This window comes from Argopecten irradians, chromosome 2 (assembly GCF_041381155.1).
Source record: "Argopecten irradians isolate NY chromosome 2, Ai_NY, whole genome shotgun sequence".
Lineage (NCBI taxonomy): Eukaryota > Metazoa > Mollusca > Bivalvia > Pectinida > Pectinidae > Argopecten > Argopecten irradians.
This window is the reverse complement of record NC_091135.1, coordinates 57,647,280-57,661,088: the sequence shown is the minus strand read 5'-3', so window position 1 is coordinate 57,661,088 and position 13,809 is coordinate 57,647,280. Positions and strand designations below refer to the sequence as shown.

Below are 13,809 nucleotides of genomic sequence, written 5' to 3'. Positions count from 1 at the left end.
TATGTTGTGTTGTTGTATGATGTTGTGTTGTGTGTTGATGTGTTGTATTGTCGTATGATGTTGTTGTGTGTTGTGGTGTTGTTGTGTGTTGTGGTATTGTTGTGTGGTGTGTGGTGTGGTGTAGTGTGGTTTTTTTCTCTCCAGGTATTCTGGCTTTCCCCTACCTCATGAACCTGGCACATCCTGAAATGACCCTGACTGTTAATAGGACATTAAGCGAAAATAAACCAAACCAAACTAATGCATTTTTCCGACAACGTTTTGCTAATTTCTGCACTTATTTTCTCATAATATCGCAAAAAAAATCGATAAAAATGTACAAAAAAATCAATCTTGGCTTTCGATAAAAATAAAGACATGGAATTTTGACATTCATTTTTTCCAAAGCAAGATATCGGGAAAGTTTGGTTACGTAATAATAATAAAAACGAGTTCTTATGGGGTCACCTTTCAACGAGGTCCATTTTCAACGGGTCGGTTTGAAAAGTGCGCTTAATGTTCCGTTTTCAACGATTTTTTGGGTCATTTTTCAACGTTGAAAAACGACCCGAGGTCAGTTTTCAATGATCGCGAGGGTCCACCGGCGACCAATATTTCGAACTTAATGAAAACTATAACTCCGAGCCAAATAAACTGCACGGAAGTGTGATAGAGCGAAATAGCTTCAAACCTATGAGAGGGTTTATCGAATTACCGATTAAGCCTCCATCTAAAAACAAGAGGCCCAGAGGGCCTGTATCGCTCACCTGGTTTTTTGTTAGTAATTATCACAAGACTCTGACAATTAGAAAAATAAGCAAAATTGACTCCCAAAGTTTAATTTTGAATCACAACCATACAATGATGCTATTGATACCATACAAATATGCTATCCTATACATAGGTTCAGAGACAAAGTAATTTATATGAAAATAGTAACCTAATTGACCTTTTGACCTCGCATCTATTGCCGTCTAAGGCCCCGGGGGTCAGCCCTATTCATTTGTACAATTTCAAATCCCAACCCTATAAGGATGCTACCATTGCACTATAAGTGCTCTTCCATTCTTAGTTGCAGAGAAGAAGTCGTTTATATGGAATTAGCTAAATTGACCCCTTTTGACCCCACCCTTCAGGCTCCTGGGGGGGTCAGCCCCATCATTTGCAAAATTTTGAATCCAAACCCTATAAGGATGTAACCATTGCATTATGAGCGTAATCCCATGTTAAGTTGCAGAGAAAAAGTCATTTATATGGAAATTGACCACTTTTGACCCCGCCCCTCAGGCCCCCGGGGGGTCAGCCCTACCATTTGCACAATTTTGAATCCCCACACTATAAGGATACTACCATTGTATTATGGGTGCTATACCGTGCTTAGTTTCAGAGAAGAAGTCATTTAAATGGAAATAGCCAAATTGGCCACTTTCGACCCCGCCCCTCAGGCCCCCTGGGGGTCAGCCACATCATTTGCACAATTTTGAATCCCCACCCTATAAAGATGCCACCATTGCATTATGGGTGCTATACCATGCTTAGTTTCAGAGAAGAAGTCGTTTATATGGAAATAGCCAAATTGGCCCCTTTTGACCCCGCCCCTCAGGCCCCCGGGGGGTCAGCCCCATCATTTGTACAATTTTGAATCCCCAACCTATAAAGATACTACCATTGCATTATGAGTGCTATCTCATGCTTAGTTTCAGAGAAGAAGTCGTTTATATGGAAATAGCCAAATTGACCCCATTTGACCCCGCCCCTCAGGCCCCCGGGGGGTCAGCCCCATCATTTGTACAATTTTGAATTCCCCACCCTATAAGGATGCTACCATTGCATTATGGGTGCTATCCCATGCTTGTTTCAGAGAAGAAGTCGTTTATATGGAAATAGCCAAATTGACCCCTTTTGACCCCGCCCCTCAGGCCCCCCGGGGGGTCAGCCACATCATTTGTACAATTTTTAATCCCCACCCTATAACGATACTACCATTGCATTATGAGTGCTATCTCATGCTTAGTTTCAGAGAAGAAGTCGTTTATATGGAAATAGCCAAATTGACCCCATTTGACCCCGCCCCTCAGGCCCCCGGGGGGTCAGCCCCATCATTTGTACAATTTTGAATCCCCACCCTATAAGGATGCTACCATTGCATTATGGATGCTATCCCATGCTTGGTTTCAGAGAAGAAGTCGTTTATATGGAAATAGCCAAATTGACCCCTTTGGCCCCGCCCCTCAGGCCCCTGGGGGTCAGCCCCATCATTTGTACATTTTGAATCCCCACCCTATAAGAATGCTACCATTGCATTATGGGTGCTATCCCATGCTTGGTTTCAGAGAAGAAGTCGTTTATATGGAAATAGCCAAATTGACCCCTTTTGGCCCCGCCCCTCAGGCCCCTGGGGGTCAGCCCCATCATTTGTACAATTTTCAGTTAGTAGCCCATAAGGATGCTACCAGTCAAATTTTGTTGAAATCCGACCAGCGGTTATGGAGAAGAAGTCGATTGTTGACGGACGGACGGACGGACGGACGACGGACGACGGACGACGGACGACGGACGACGGACGCCGGACGCCACGGTTATGGCATAAGCTCACCTTGGTCCTTCGGACCAGGTGAGCTAACGAGAAGCAAATGCTTCTTAATTTGTGAAGTACATTTTCAATATCAGGACTACCATGTTTATATTTGTCTAAGAATTTCAACATGTGTCGTATGTTCCGACTCTTTCACAATTTTACCACTCAAACTCCAGTTGCGTGTGGATCTTGCAAAACAGGTTTTCGATTCATTAAAAAAAACTACAATGCATGTGTAGCGGGATTGGACTGGGTCGGTCATCGGTGACCAGGTAGCTATAGCTCAGTCGGTAGAGCACTCGGCTAGTGTTCAGAGGGTCCCGCGTTCGAATCCCAGCCTGGCCGCTACATTTTCTCCTCTCCCGTTACAAAATTGGCGCCCAACTAAATAACCCATGGTAGGTGGTTAAAGAGTCTCGGGTTGAGATTTAGGTAATCTCAAGAAAAACAGGGGGAGTAGTGTAAAAGGAGCGGGTCGGTGTGACTTGTACATCTCTGTCACTCAGCTGACGGAGCATGCTTCTTTGGCTCAGTCGGTATAGCCGTAGATTTCCACGCCGGAGACCCGGATTCGATTCCTGGTCGGGGTTCTCGACAGGAATGTGTATTTTCCTTGTTCTTCTACACATGTTTTGGAAGCATTATACGTAAACCTCTATTTACAAAACATTTAGATTACATTTATCATAAGATAAAAGTATCGTCAATATCGCCAGCCTGAGTGGGATAGGTAACGTTAACATATCTTCTATGTTATGGAGAGAAGCCAAAAAAGTGTCCATTACCTCGGAGAATGGATTGACCGAGGTCCCACATAATGGGCACTTTTGAGTCTTAGATATAGAAAAGGTTCATTTAAATTTTTGTAAAAAAATACTAGGGGTAAAAAAGAGCACTTGTAATAATTTAGTATATTGTGAACTCGAAAGATTGCCATTGTCAACATTAAGAAAATTACGTATAATTAAATACTGGCTTAAAATTCGTAACTCAAATAACTGTGTATTAAGAGCTTGCTACGAAGACAGAATACGCTCTGATGACAGTTGGATTTTAAATATACGAGGGGAATTAAATAAATTAGGATTAACATATCTCTGGAATAATACGACAGTAGATGATACAGTTATTTATAAAATTATTGAGAATAGATTTTACGATGTTTATAGACAAGAACTAATTTCAAATGTACAAACGATATCAAAGGGGTTTCTTTATAGACATATTGTAGATAAATTCACTTTTCAATTTTACTTAACAAAATCAATTAATGATTCACATATGAAGAATATTGCACGTATAAGACTTAGTTCACATAATTTAAATATTGAACAAGGGAGGTATAGGAATCGTCAGAGAATTCAAAGATTGTGTGAGGTATGTAATGCTAATGACATTGAAGATGAATTTCACTTTATACTTATATGTAATTGTTACTCTGAATTAAGAAAAAAATATATTAAATCATATAGAGATTGAACAGTGTTTTGATTGCGTTAAAGGTGGTATGAACGCAATGGGATACAGACATATTCAATGTAGCGCGTTAGCGCTACATGTAGAATATGTCTGTATCCCATTGCGTTCATACCACCTTTAACGCAATCAAAACACTGTTCAATCTATATATTTACATAAATAAATCTACCTTTACGTACAATTTAAAACGGTGATGGTTGCTAAGTTGGGTAACTACGGTAGTCAGGATGACCGAAGATATAGTTCCGATTGTGAATGTTATAGCTTTAGTTTGGTTTGAAATACAACAATGACACTTTTCAATTATTTCCAACATAATTTTTTTTTTCAATTTGATAATATATAGGGATTGGATTTCGTTTTTATGTTAACCATGCTTGTATGGAGCAATTCCTCTAAGAATATATTCAATATGGGGCGCGTTAACGCCCCATATTGAATATATTCTTAGAGGAATTGCTCCATACAAGCATGGTTAACATAAAAACGAAATCCAATCCCTATATTTACACTCACACGACTTTTTATTTATATTTTATGCAATAAAATCGTCATTTGAAAGTGACGTAATTATTCAATAAAAGTCGGTCAAAAGTGGGAGGAGCTTACTCATTTGAACAGCGAATGGTGACGCTTCACGTAAGATAGAATTATTCATCCGCGACGACAAAAAAGTTCAATATTTTAGTGTAAAATAAACATGACAAACAAAGTAAATTTCGGAGATAATTTTATTTAATCAGATCAGAACTTTAAATATATATAGCATAATAACATAAAGAATTTGTACACGGCCACATGTGTGAACTCGGTGACCGTTATTGTGCAGCGAGGCGAAGCTGACGCACGCTACACTTTAGTTTGCCGAAGTTGGCAAAACACCGATTTTCAAGTAGCTCAATGTGTTTGAGATGTCGTCTGACTTGACGGTATTACATCCTTGGGAGCCATGTGATTATATAATCTACGCTTAGATCCATATCGCCATCGATAGATGAAACAAATTCACTTGTGTTCGAGGGATACAATGTATTTGTGGTGACGCGGAACTATCAACACGTGGATTATTAGCGGTGCATGTTTTATAATACACATGATTAAATACTCAAAGAACAAAGACAAGAGGATATGTTTATAACTGACCTCTATCAGAGGGTCTCACACCCGTCCACCCCAAAGGCTCGATCGTAGGACGAACATAGGCACAGAGGTAATGTTTACATTTGACACCCATCATTTTTAACAAAAATGAAAGCACGTCGCCCCGGTCGGGATATTTTTCCGTTTCTTTATACAATTGTTAATTTAAAAATTGTTTGAATCATATACAAATATAAAACATGTATATATTGTTTACAGTTTTCCAAAATTATATGAAAAACAACAATATATACGTAATGTGTTGCGTCAAAATGTAAACAAAGCCATGTGTTTCTTTTTTAAAAAAAAGTAGTCCTTTTACGTTGCACAGAACATTTCCTTACGCAAGTTCAAAGTTCAATGTTACCATGCAGTTATGGTAAACAAAATCGGCTAGTATTAGCGTATAGTGACCAAGCCTAGCAAGTGTAAATATATACTAAATGAAATGAATATTCGAATAAAAATTGAGATAACCAAGGCGGAACGACTACCGGTATGTATCGTTGTCAGGGTAGTGATGCGGTCCGAAGTGAAGCGAGCCGCCATATTTGATTTTCAACCGAGGAAAGTGACTGTGATAAAGCCTATTGATGGTATGACCGTTGAGCTGCTGAATGTTTGTCATGTATGTATCGGTCTAAGAACGCGATATACACTAAATTCTTCGCAGTCATGACTTTTATTTTATTGTACGGAGGATAGACAAGTGTTTGCGTGTGTGTAGGCCTATTTTGAATACGAAGACGGGGCCATTTAAACTGATGATACTGTTTCGGATAGGCTACCTGTAATGTTTTTTTTCTGGAAACCTGTATATGATCTGTTAACCTATTGTTCGCGTAGACGCTCCCAGAATTATTCACCGACAATCAGATGTTCTGTATATTTAGGTGAGATGAGTGACCGTACACACATGTACATCTGACGTAACTATGGGATTCCTCGAACATTCCTGAGGAAAGCCCCCCGGTTGTAGCCCCGACCAGCGATTCATTTTGTAGTTTATTACCGTTACAATGCTTGAACACATATTTTGTTTTGATGTCAAATACATATTTAATTGGATCTAATAAAAAACTCTTTATTGTTATTTTAAAATCCGTCAACTTATGACGCAAAATCTTATCGAAGCGTGAACTAGAAGTAGTCCGAACCTGCACTGCGTTTGTATTCATACGTCATTGCGTTTATGCTAATTTGAACGCAACTCCCCTCCCGTTGATTATATAGGGGCATATGTAAATATAATAATATTAATAAAACGTCCTAGTGTGTTTAACAAACCAAACCAAGTTGGTACTCTTATTATCAACCCAGAATATAGGGGAATTAAACAGGTTAGGAAAATATATAGATTTGGCTTTAAAGCTACGAGATAATTTAATTTCTAATTTAAGTTAATTAATATTTCAAGGTTTTGAAATGTGCATTATAAATCATTGATCTTATGTTTTATGAAATAGTATATATACATAACCAATCATACAATGTACATGTTTTGCCATGCAAAATGTAGTTATATGTTTGTCCAGCACTGTCTGCATTGTTATATTGTATATGTTTATGTCAACTCTCCGATGTTGTAAAAAACAAGGAAATAAAAGAATCTGAATCTGAGGCTTCTCTCTAACTTAAAACATAACACAGTCTGACAAGTGTTTCATTTTCGGGTACCTGCTTTTTATACCTTTTGTGTGCAGTCATGCATAGCATGTATAGGTACCCTCTGCACTCTTTCATAACTTATTGGACAGTTTGTGAACTGTTCACTAATTATATAACTGTCCATGCTTTACATATTTTCTGTGCGCTCATGCATAGCATGTACATGTAAAGCAACAACAGTTTCAAACATGTCGTCAGACGGAGAGGATATGTTTTTGACCTAGTCAACATTTTCAAATAACATGTCTTGATTTAGAGGAAGAAATTTCACTTGCCTGAAAGAAAAACACAATGCCCAATTTCAATGTAAAATCAGATTTTTTCCCGATATCAGTGACGAAGACAAATCCCAAAAGCCATTAAAGGAATCAGATTTAGATAACTTAACGAAGGAGCGACTTTCAAAACAAGAGGATAAATCAAGATTGGCCCTGAATGTGTTCGCAACCTGGCAAACAGAAGGGAAAAATATTGGATATGTTCAACGTGACTCAAAATAAGGCATTGGAGTTTTGAAATTTCATGAAATGCAAGGATATGTACCTAACATTGAAATTATGAAGGAATTCTACGTATAACAATATTACGGAAGCGTATTAGGCTCACGTACGAAAATATTTTTCAGGATAACGAAAATGTTTTATTTGGCGGCCGCCACTTAATTTATCTGGCGGTCACCAGATAATTATTTGGCGGCCGCCAGATAAATAAGTGGCGGCCGCCATATAATTATATATTTCCATTCTACTTTCAGTTTCCCGTTTAATCTATGTTAAACCAGATGGGCAATATCTGGCTATGAACTCCAATCTGGTCAAGCGTATGAATATTTAACGTTTCCGCCGCGTCACTAACAATGTATTCAATGTATACTTACGCCTATACATCACGGTCAAATAATTTCAAAAGTGGTTTTAAAGTTGCGCAGTTTATGAAATCTAATAGTACTATCGTGTTAACAAAATCACTTGTATTAAAAAACGTCATCGCATAATTTTCATTTGTTCGCTTGTTTCAAACCGTTTTGTGTTGAACTATATTCAGAAGCTGATGTTATGGCTGTTCCGTCTATTGAACTTGGTGACGTCAACACTAGCGCAAGCGGGAAATTTAAAGAATATACGTGTATAGTTTTGAATTCGAATGATCGTAATGGAAATATAAGTAATAAACTGTTACCAGATTGTACATACAGTTGATATGAAGCCCATCCGTCCGAAAGATAAATATTTATGGCGCCCGTTATCTTCCTTCTGGATGGGCTTCATATCAAATGTATGTCCAATCTGGTAACAGTTTATTGCTTAAATGGCGGCCGCCAGATAATTATATGCCAGAAATTTAAGTGGCGGCCGCCAAATAAAACATTTTCGCTATCCTAAAAAATATTTTCGCACGTGAGCCGTACAATATAGATTATACTGAGGTTATAATATACAAATATGCATTGTTTCCTTCAAACAAAATTGTTGAATTCATGTTTGTGTTGGGCATTTTGATTCCATCCGCTAGTTTGTTTCTGGTCACTAACTGTCCAGTAAGTGACCAAGAACTGTCCATTAAGTTGTTTCTTATTGGACAGTTCAGTTCACTTAATGGACAATTAGTGATTACCAAAGTACTTTCTTACAGATATTGGACTAATTATTAAACAAATTATGATATCACAACTATGTTTTAACATTAGTGAAGCCTTTGATTTACACAATTCTTTCAAAAGATCGTTGATAAACAATGTCTACAGCCAGGGTAAAATACCACCTTGCCTAGTACCTTGTTCAATAGAGAACATGTTAGAAACAAAACCTTTATAAACAACCGCACTTTGCACGAAGCTATAATTTTGATATTTTATATCATACATTTTCATAAATAATCCGTAGTGCCAAACACAATCAAAAGCTTTAGCGGCATCAAGAAAACATGTTAATAACTTATTACTTTGCTCATTTGCATATGTAACCGCTTCATGTACCAAAACGAGGTCATCGTGCTGCTTACATGAGGCTGAAAGCCATTTTGTACCGGATTTACGACAAACAGTTTAGTGGACTCGAGTCTCTTAAGAAGTTTTTCAAAGACTTTTAGATTGACATGAAGTAAAGATATCGCTTGATAACTGTTTGGATCATTCTTAGGTATATTGCTGCCCTTATGCAGCGTACTTGTGATACTTTTTTCAATCTTACAGGGAAAAACTCCCGAGATACAAAAGCATTAAATAACCTTGTTAAGCAATAATGCAAACAATCACCCCATATATAAAGTGTTCATAGACTAATGAATCATGACCCGGTGCTTAACCTAAAGGCAATTCCTTACAAACGTTAGAGATTTCAAACATTGTAAAATCATTAAAGTTAAAATTAAACATTGTAGAAGGCTGATCAAGTAGATCTTTCACTTTAGAGTCAACAAATTCTTTAAAATCATTATCGTAATCTGTACATTCAGATTGTTTATAAAAAATTGAGAAATATTTCCCCAAGTGAACTGCAATTTGCTGTGGATTTCTAACTGTTTTGCCGTCAAAAGTTAATTCAGCACTAGCTGTTCCACTGTTACGTTGACTTTGATTTTTAATGATTTTCCAAAAGGTCCCCTGATCTACCTCAGCTGCTTCTACAATGTCATCATTCAGTTTTTGTAGATGTTGTAGATTTTGTAGATGACAAAGGACGATGAGCACATCGAAACTCACGCTTTGCCTCTTTATATAGACGACTGAGATCTTATTATTTGGAGCTCGTGGTCGTCCAAGTCTAATCCAATTACAGCGAAGATTCCACATCAGTTTATGGAGGTCCTTGAGATGACCATTTCATTATGATTTAAGAAGAGTGCGGAGTCTCTTTCGAGGCAAAGAAATAAGACACGAGACTCTAAAGTTACTGACCAGGTCAGTCTTTCCTGAATCTATTATGATATAATCCACTAACGAACCGGCTCCACCGTCGCCGTGAACAAATGAATTTTCGGGGCCGTTGCAGGAAGAGAGAGTATTAACGGGAGTTAACTGGTTCAGCTCCAAAAAAACAATGCAACAAGATGCACTGAGGATTTAGACCGGTAATGACGCAAGGACCATCCAGGTGTGCATTAAAATTGCCCATAACAATAACGATTCCAACCGAAGAAAACTTTGTGTAGAGTTCGTCGAGCTTGTCTTCATAAGAGCGGAACAGCTCCATTCCATATCGCATAGTTGGAAGATACACTTGCATGATATAAAAGACGGTATCGTAAAGTACAAATTTTAATAATCGCAATTCTATCGTTTTCGGAATCGACGACAACTTTCTGGTTAGAGAGGCGCTTGTGCAACATCAATGCAACGCCACCTTTACGTGTTCCCCTGTCAGCATGAGGATGTAAAGAAAAATCACATATGACATGCGAATTGTAGGAATGGTGGATGCTTTGGAATAAATGGCTATTTTCCTGAAACAGCCAGTGTTCTGAAATACCACATATATCTTTATTATTAAGATTCAGTGGATTGTGGAGAGTTAGTCCAGATGACATAATTCCTGTCACATTCCATGTCATTATACGGAGATGCTCCATACAAAAGAGAGTTAAAAGACAGATGAAGGATCCAATCACAGTGTACTTATACATAATTATCAGATTCTTCTGAACTCTGGGCATTCTCGCCATAGAACTGGGCTTGACTTACCCATTTACGACAACGGACTCCTCATGGCCAGAAACCACGTGCTTTTGTTTTAGAGATGTCACTTGACAAAATGTTGACCCACGCGAATACGCAGTCACGCATCCACCTTTTTAGAAGCCGTAAGAAAGTAATTACCTGTATACCTCTGTCTTCAAGGTACGACCTTAAGTCATCTAATGTACAGGTATCTGACATGCTACATAAAATAGACGTGAAGTCTTTTTCCGCGTGATCCCAATAAAACCACTTGGAGCGTAACGTGGGCGCGCTCTCGTTCCCAGAAATGTTCGAACGGGCGAGAGGGTGAGAATTAGCAGCACTAACATGCGATATTACAGATTCAGCGTATGATGGTTTTGGGGCGGGAGTTGGCGTATCAACACATGCTGAATGGTGTGCTTGGGAGACATGTATATCATCCGTTTCACTATTACGACGCAACAAAACGCGCGAAGAACTAGTAGTAGAAACAGGAGTGTCGGTTTGTAATTCGAGAGAAGTAACAGGCTTCCGTATCTTTACAGACTCCTAAACATACCTACGAACACCAGTTATCTCATTCCCTAGTAGTCCGCTAAACCTGCCTATATTATTAGGATTTTTTTTTTGCCTAATATATAGTCAGCTCGCGGTACCTCTTAAAAATGTGAAATCGTAGGCCACATTTGGCCTACGCTACGTCAGCGGCATATTTCTAATATATCGTCCATGCAATGCCGGGAAAACGTACACATACCTATATATTGGGATCTTATGTACTCCACTGCCCCCATATACATCCCATTTATGAAATTAAACAACTCTGCACAATGAAATACTTCCGAGACCCTTCTATTTCACACATTTGTAATGGCCGCCGTATACACATTTAGTAGAGCAAACGGCAGCCAATCAACTTCGCTTCCGGTTTTATTTTAAAAAAAAACCACGTGTAGTTGAAAGATATGCTACATGTACATGTGTGTATATGCAACGTGAATATCGCGAAAGTGATGCGGTACCAGCAATAGTCGTGTTCAATTTGAATATTTGACAACATGTCGTGTATGTCGACCATAATTTCACTATAAAAACTCTAACTGGCTAGCATTTTGTTTATCTTTCAACTACACGTGGTTTTTTAAAAATAAAACCGGAAGCGAAGTTGATTGGTTGCCGTTTGCTCTACTAAATGTGTATACGGCGGCCATTACAAATGTGTGAAATAGAAGAGTCTCGGAAGTATTTCATTGTGCAGAGTTGTTTAATTTCATAAATGGGATGTAACATGGGGGCAGTGGCGTACATAAGATCCCAATATATAGGTAGGTGTACGTTTTCCCGGCATTGCATGGACGACATATTAGAAATATGCCGCTGACGTAGCGTAGGCCAAATCTGGCCTACGATTTCACATTTTGAAGAGATACCGCGAGCTGACTATATATTAGGCAAAAAAAAAAAAAATAATAAAAAGCCTAATAATATAGGCAGGTTTAGCGGACCAATTCCCTAGCTCCTCGGCAAACATTGTGATTGCAGCATCAGCACAGGCCTTGGCTCTAACTGGAGCGTCGGCAACAGATTGTTCCATGTCGCGAACACGCGATTTTAACGAAGATATCCTTGGATAGAGTTCACAACTGACCTATGAGAGGCGAGGTCTCGTTCCAGACAATAGATGATTTGCATTTCTCAATGATATAAGCGGCAAATTTGTAATGACGTAAGGAACACCTGACAAAATCGCGTGCCTGACAGCTGTTGTCAAAATGGCGAAGCACTGTCGTTTGGACAACTTACGAAGCGACAATCGCTTGAAGAATTTGGATTTTATGTAAAGCGTGATATTACATATTTTCCTCGGTGTAAAATATATGAAGATTGATGCAGATATGCATGGATATTCTTATACGGGCGAAAAAACTAGTGTTGGCAATGTAAACAATCGCACGTTCAACAGGTCAATGTACAGCTGATACGTCTGCAGCATGCATGTTGTCTGTTGGTTCATCGAATAACTACATTAACCCTTTGTCAGCAACATGTTCAGCTTTTAGGACTTGAAAGGAATTGAGTAAGACCACATCCGAAGAATGCTATACAGAACCAGTGACGAAGAAACGTAATATAATGTACATGTAAGTTACTGTACTGTATACATGTATACAGTATGTATTTAGTGCTAACATGGCGGAGACGTCAAGCATAGACGTTTATAACCAGATAAAGGAAAAAGTTTGCTGTTTCACAAATGACTTGAAATATGATAAATGAAGTAAATTATGCATGTAGGCAAGCATATACTGTCAAATTTGTATTAGGCATAGAATTTTATTAAATCATTAACTATTTCTTAGAAATCATCTGATTATCATTTAGGTTCAAACAATTATCATAAAAATTCCAGGTAAATATAAGATACTGCCACCTCCAAACAATTACTTTGACCAGTGTAAATTCCAAACTTTTCTTAGAGTAATGAGAAGTATCCAATATTATACATGTAGTCAATAGTAATTATTTAAAATTAAAAAAAAAATATGCATGTAATTGTGACAGAAATATTTTATATTGTTACAGATGAAACATAAAAGCACCTTCAAGAGTATAAGACAAGTTAAAGCTTTTAAAGTTTAATATTTTGTGTAGATTGTCAAGTCCAGTTTTTATCAATAACAATAATATTATATTTACATGTATACTACAGAACTAAAGATCATTTGTATTAAATGACAAATGATCTTCTGTCAATAAATGACATATTACCTTAGTCAAAGTGTAACAATAAATCACATGCTTATTTTTAATTACAGGAAGCTAATCATGGAAAACTTTGACTGATAGCAGTTCTTAAATCAAAAGGACATACATGCATATGAGGAAAGGACTGGATTAAAAGAATGGACATCATAACTTATGGACAGAGAGAAATTTTATACAAATGCATTGTAGAACACTACAAATGTAATCCAGTATTTTTATTAAAATGTGTTTAAAGTGAAAAATACAAGTTATGACAGCACTTTGTTGTTTTATTTGTATTCCAAACTTTATCAGCTACATGTAGCCAGTATTCCCTTCATTTGAGTCAGTCGAAATGTCCCGGATTCCAGCTCCTTGTCCCTTTCCTACCCAAGAAATGGAAACAGTGTCCATTGACACTGATAGTGATAGTGATAATATTGTCTTTATGTAGTTCCCTTGCATCAGATGTGTATACAGTAATAACTGAACAGTCTTTAAACAGAAATGCAATGTTCAGGGTTTCTTTCAAAAGAATAATATGGACAGTCTATACAAATGT

At 37.8% G+C, this 13,809-nt stretch overlaps 1 protein-coding gene and 1 long non-coding RNA gene across 2 annotated transcripts in view; one reads left to right on the top strand and one right to left on the bottom strand.

Moving 5' to 3' along the window:
* LOC138316048 (uncharacterized) overlaps positions 1-13,809 on the bottom strand; it is a 100,328-nt gene that overhangs the window by 32,145 nt on the left and 54,374 nt on the right. The gene's annotated exons all lie outside the window — the stretch shown is intronic.
* Positions 12,183-13,397, top strand: LOC138316046 (uncharacterized). The gene is made up of 2 exons (XR_011207588.1): positions 12,183-12,643; positions 13,319-13,397. It is a non-coding gene; the product is annotated as an uncharacterized lncRNA (long non-coding RNA).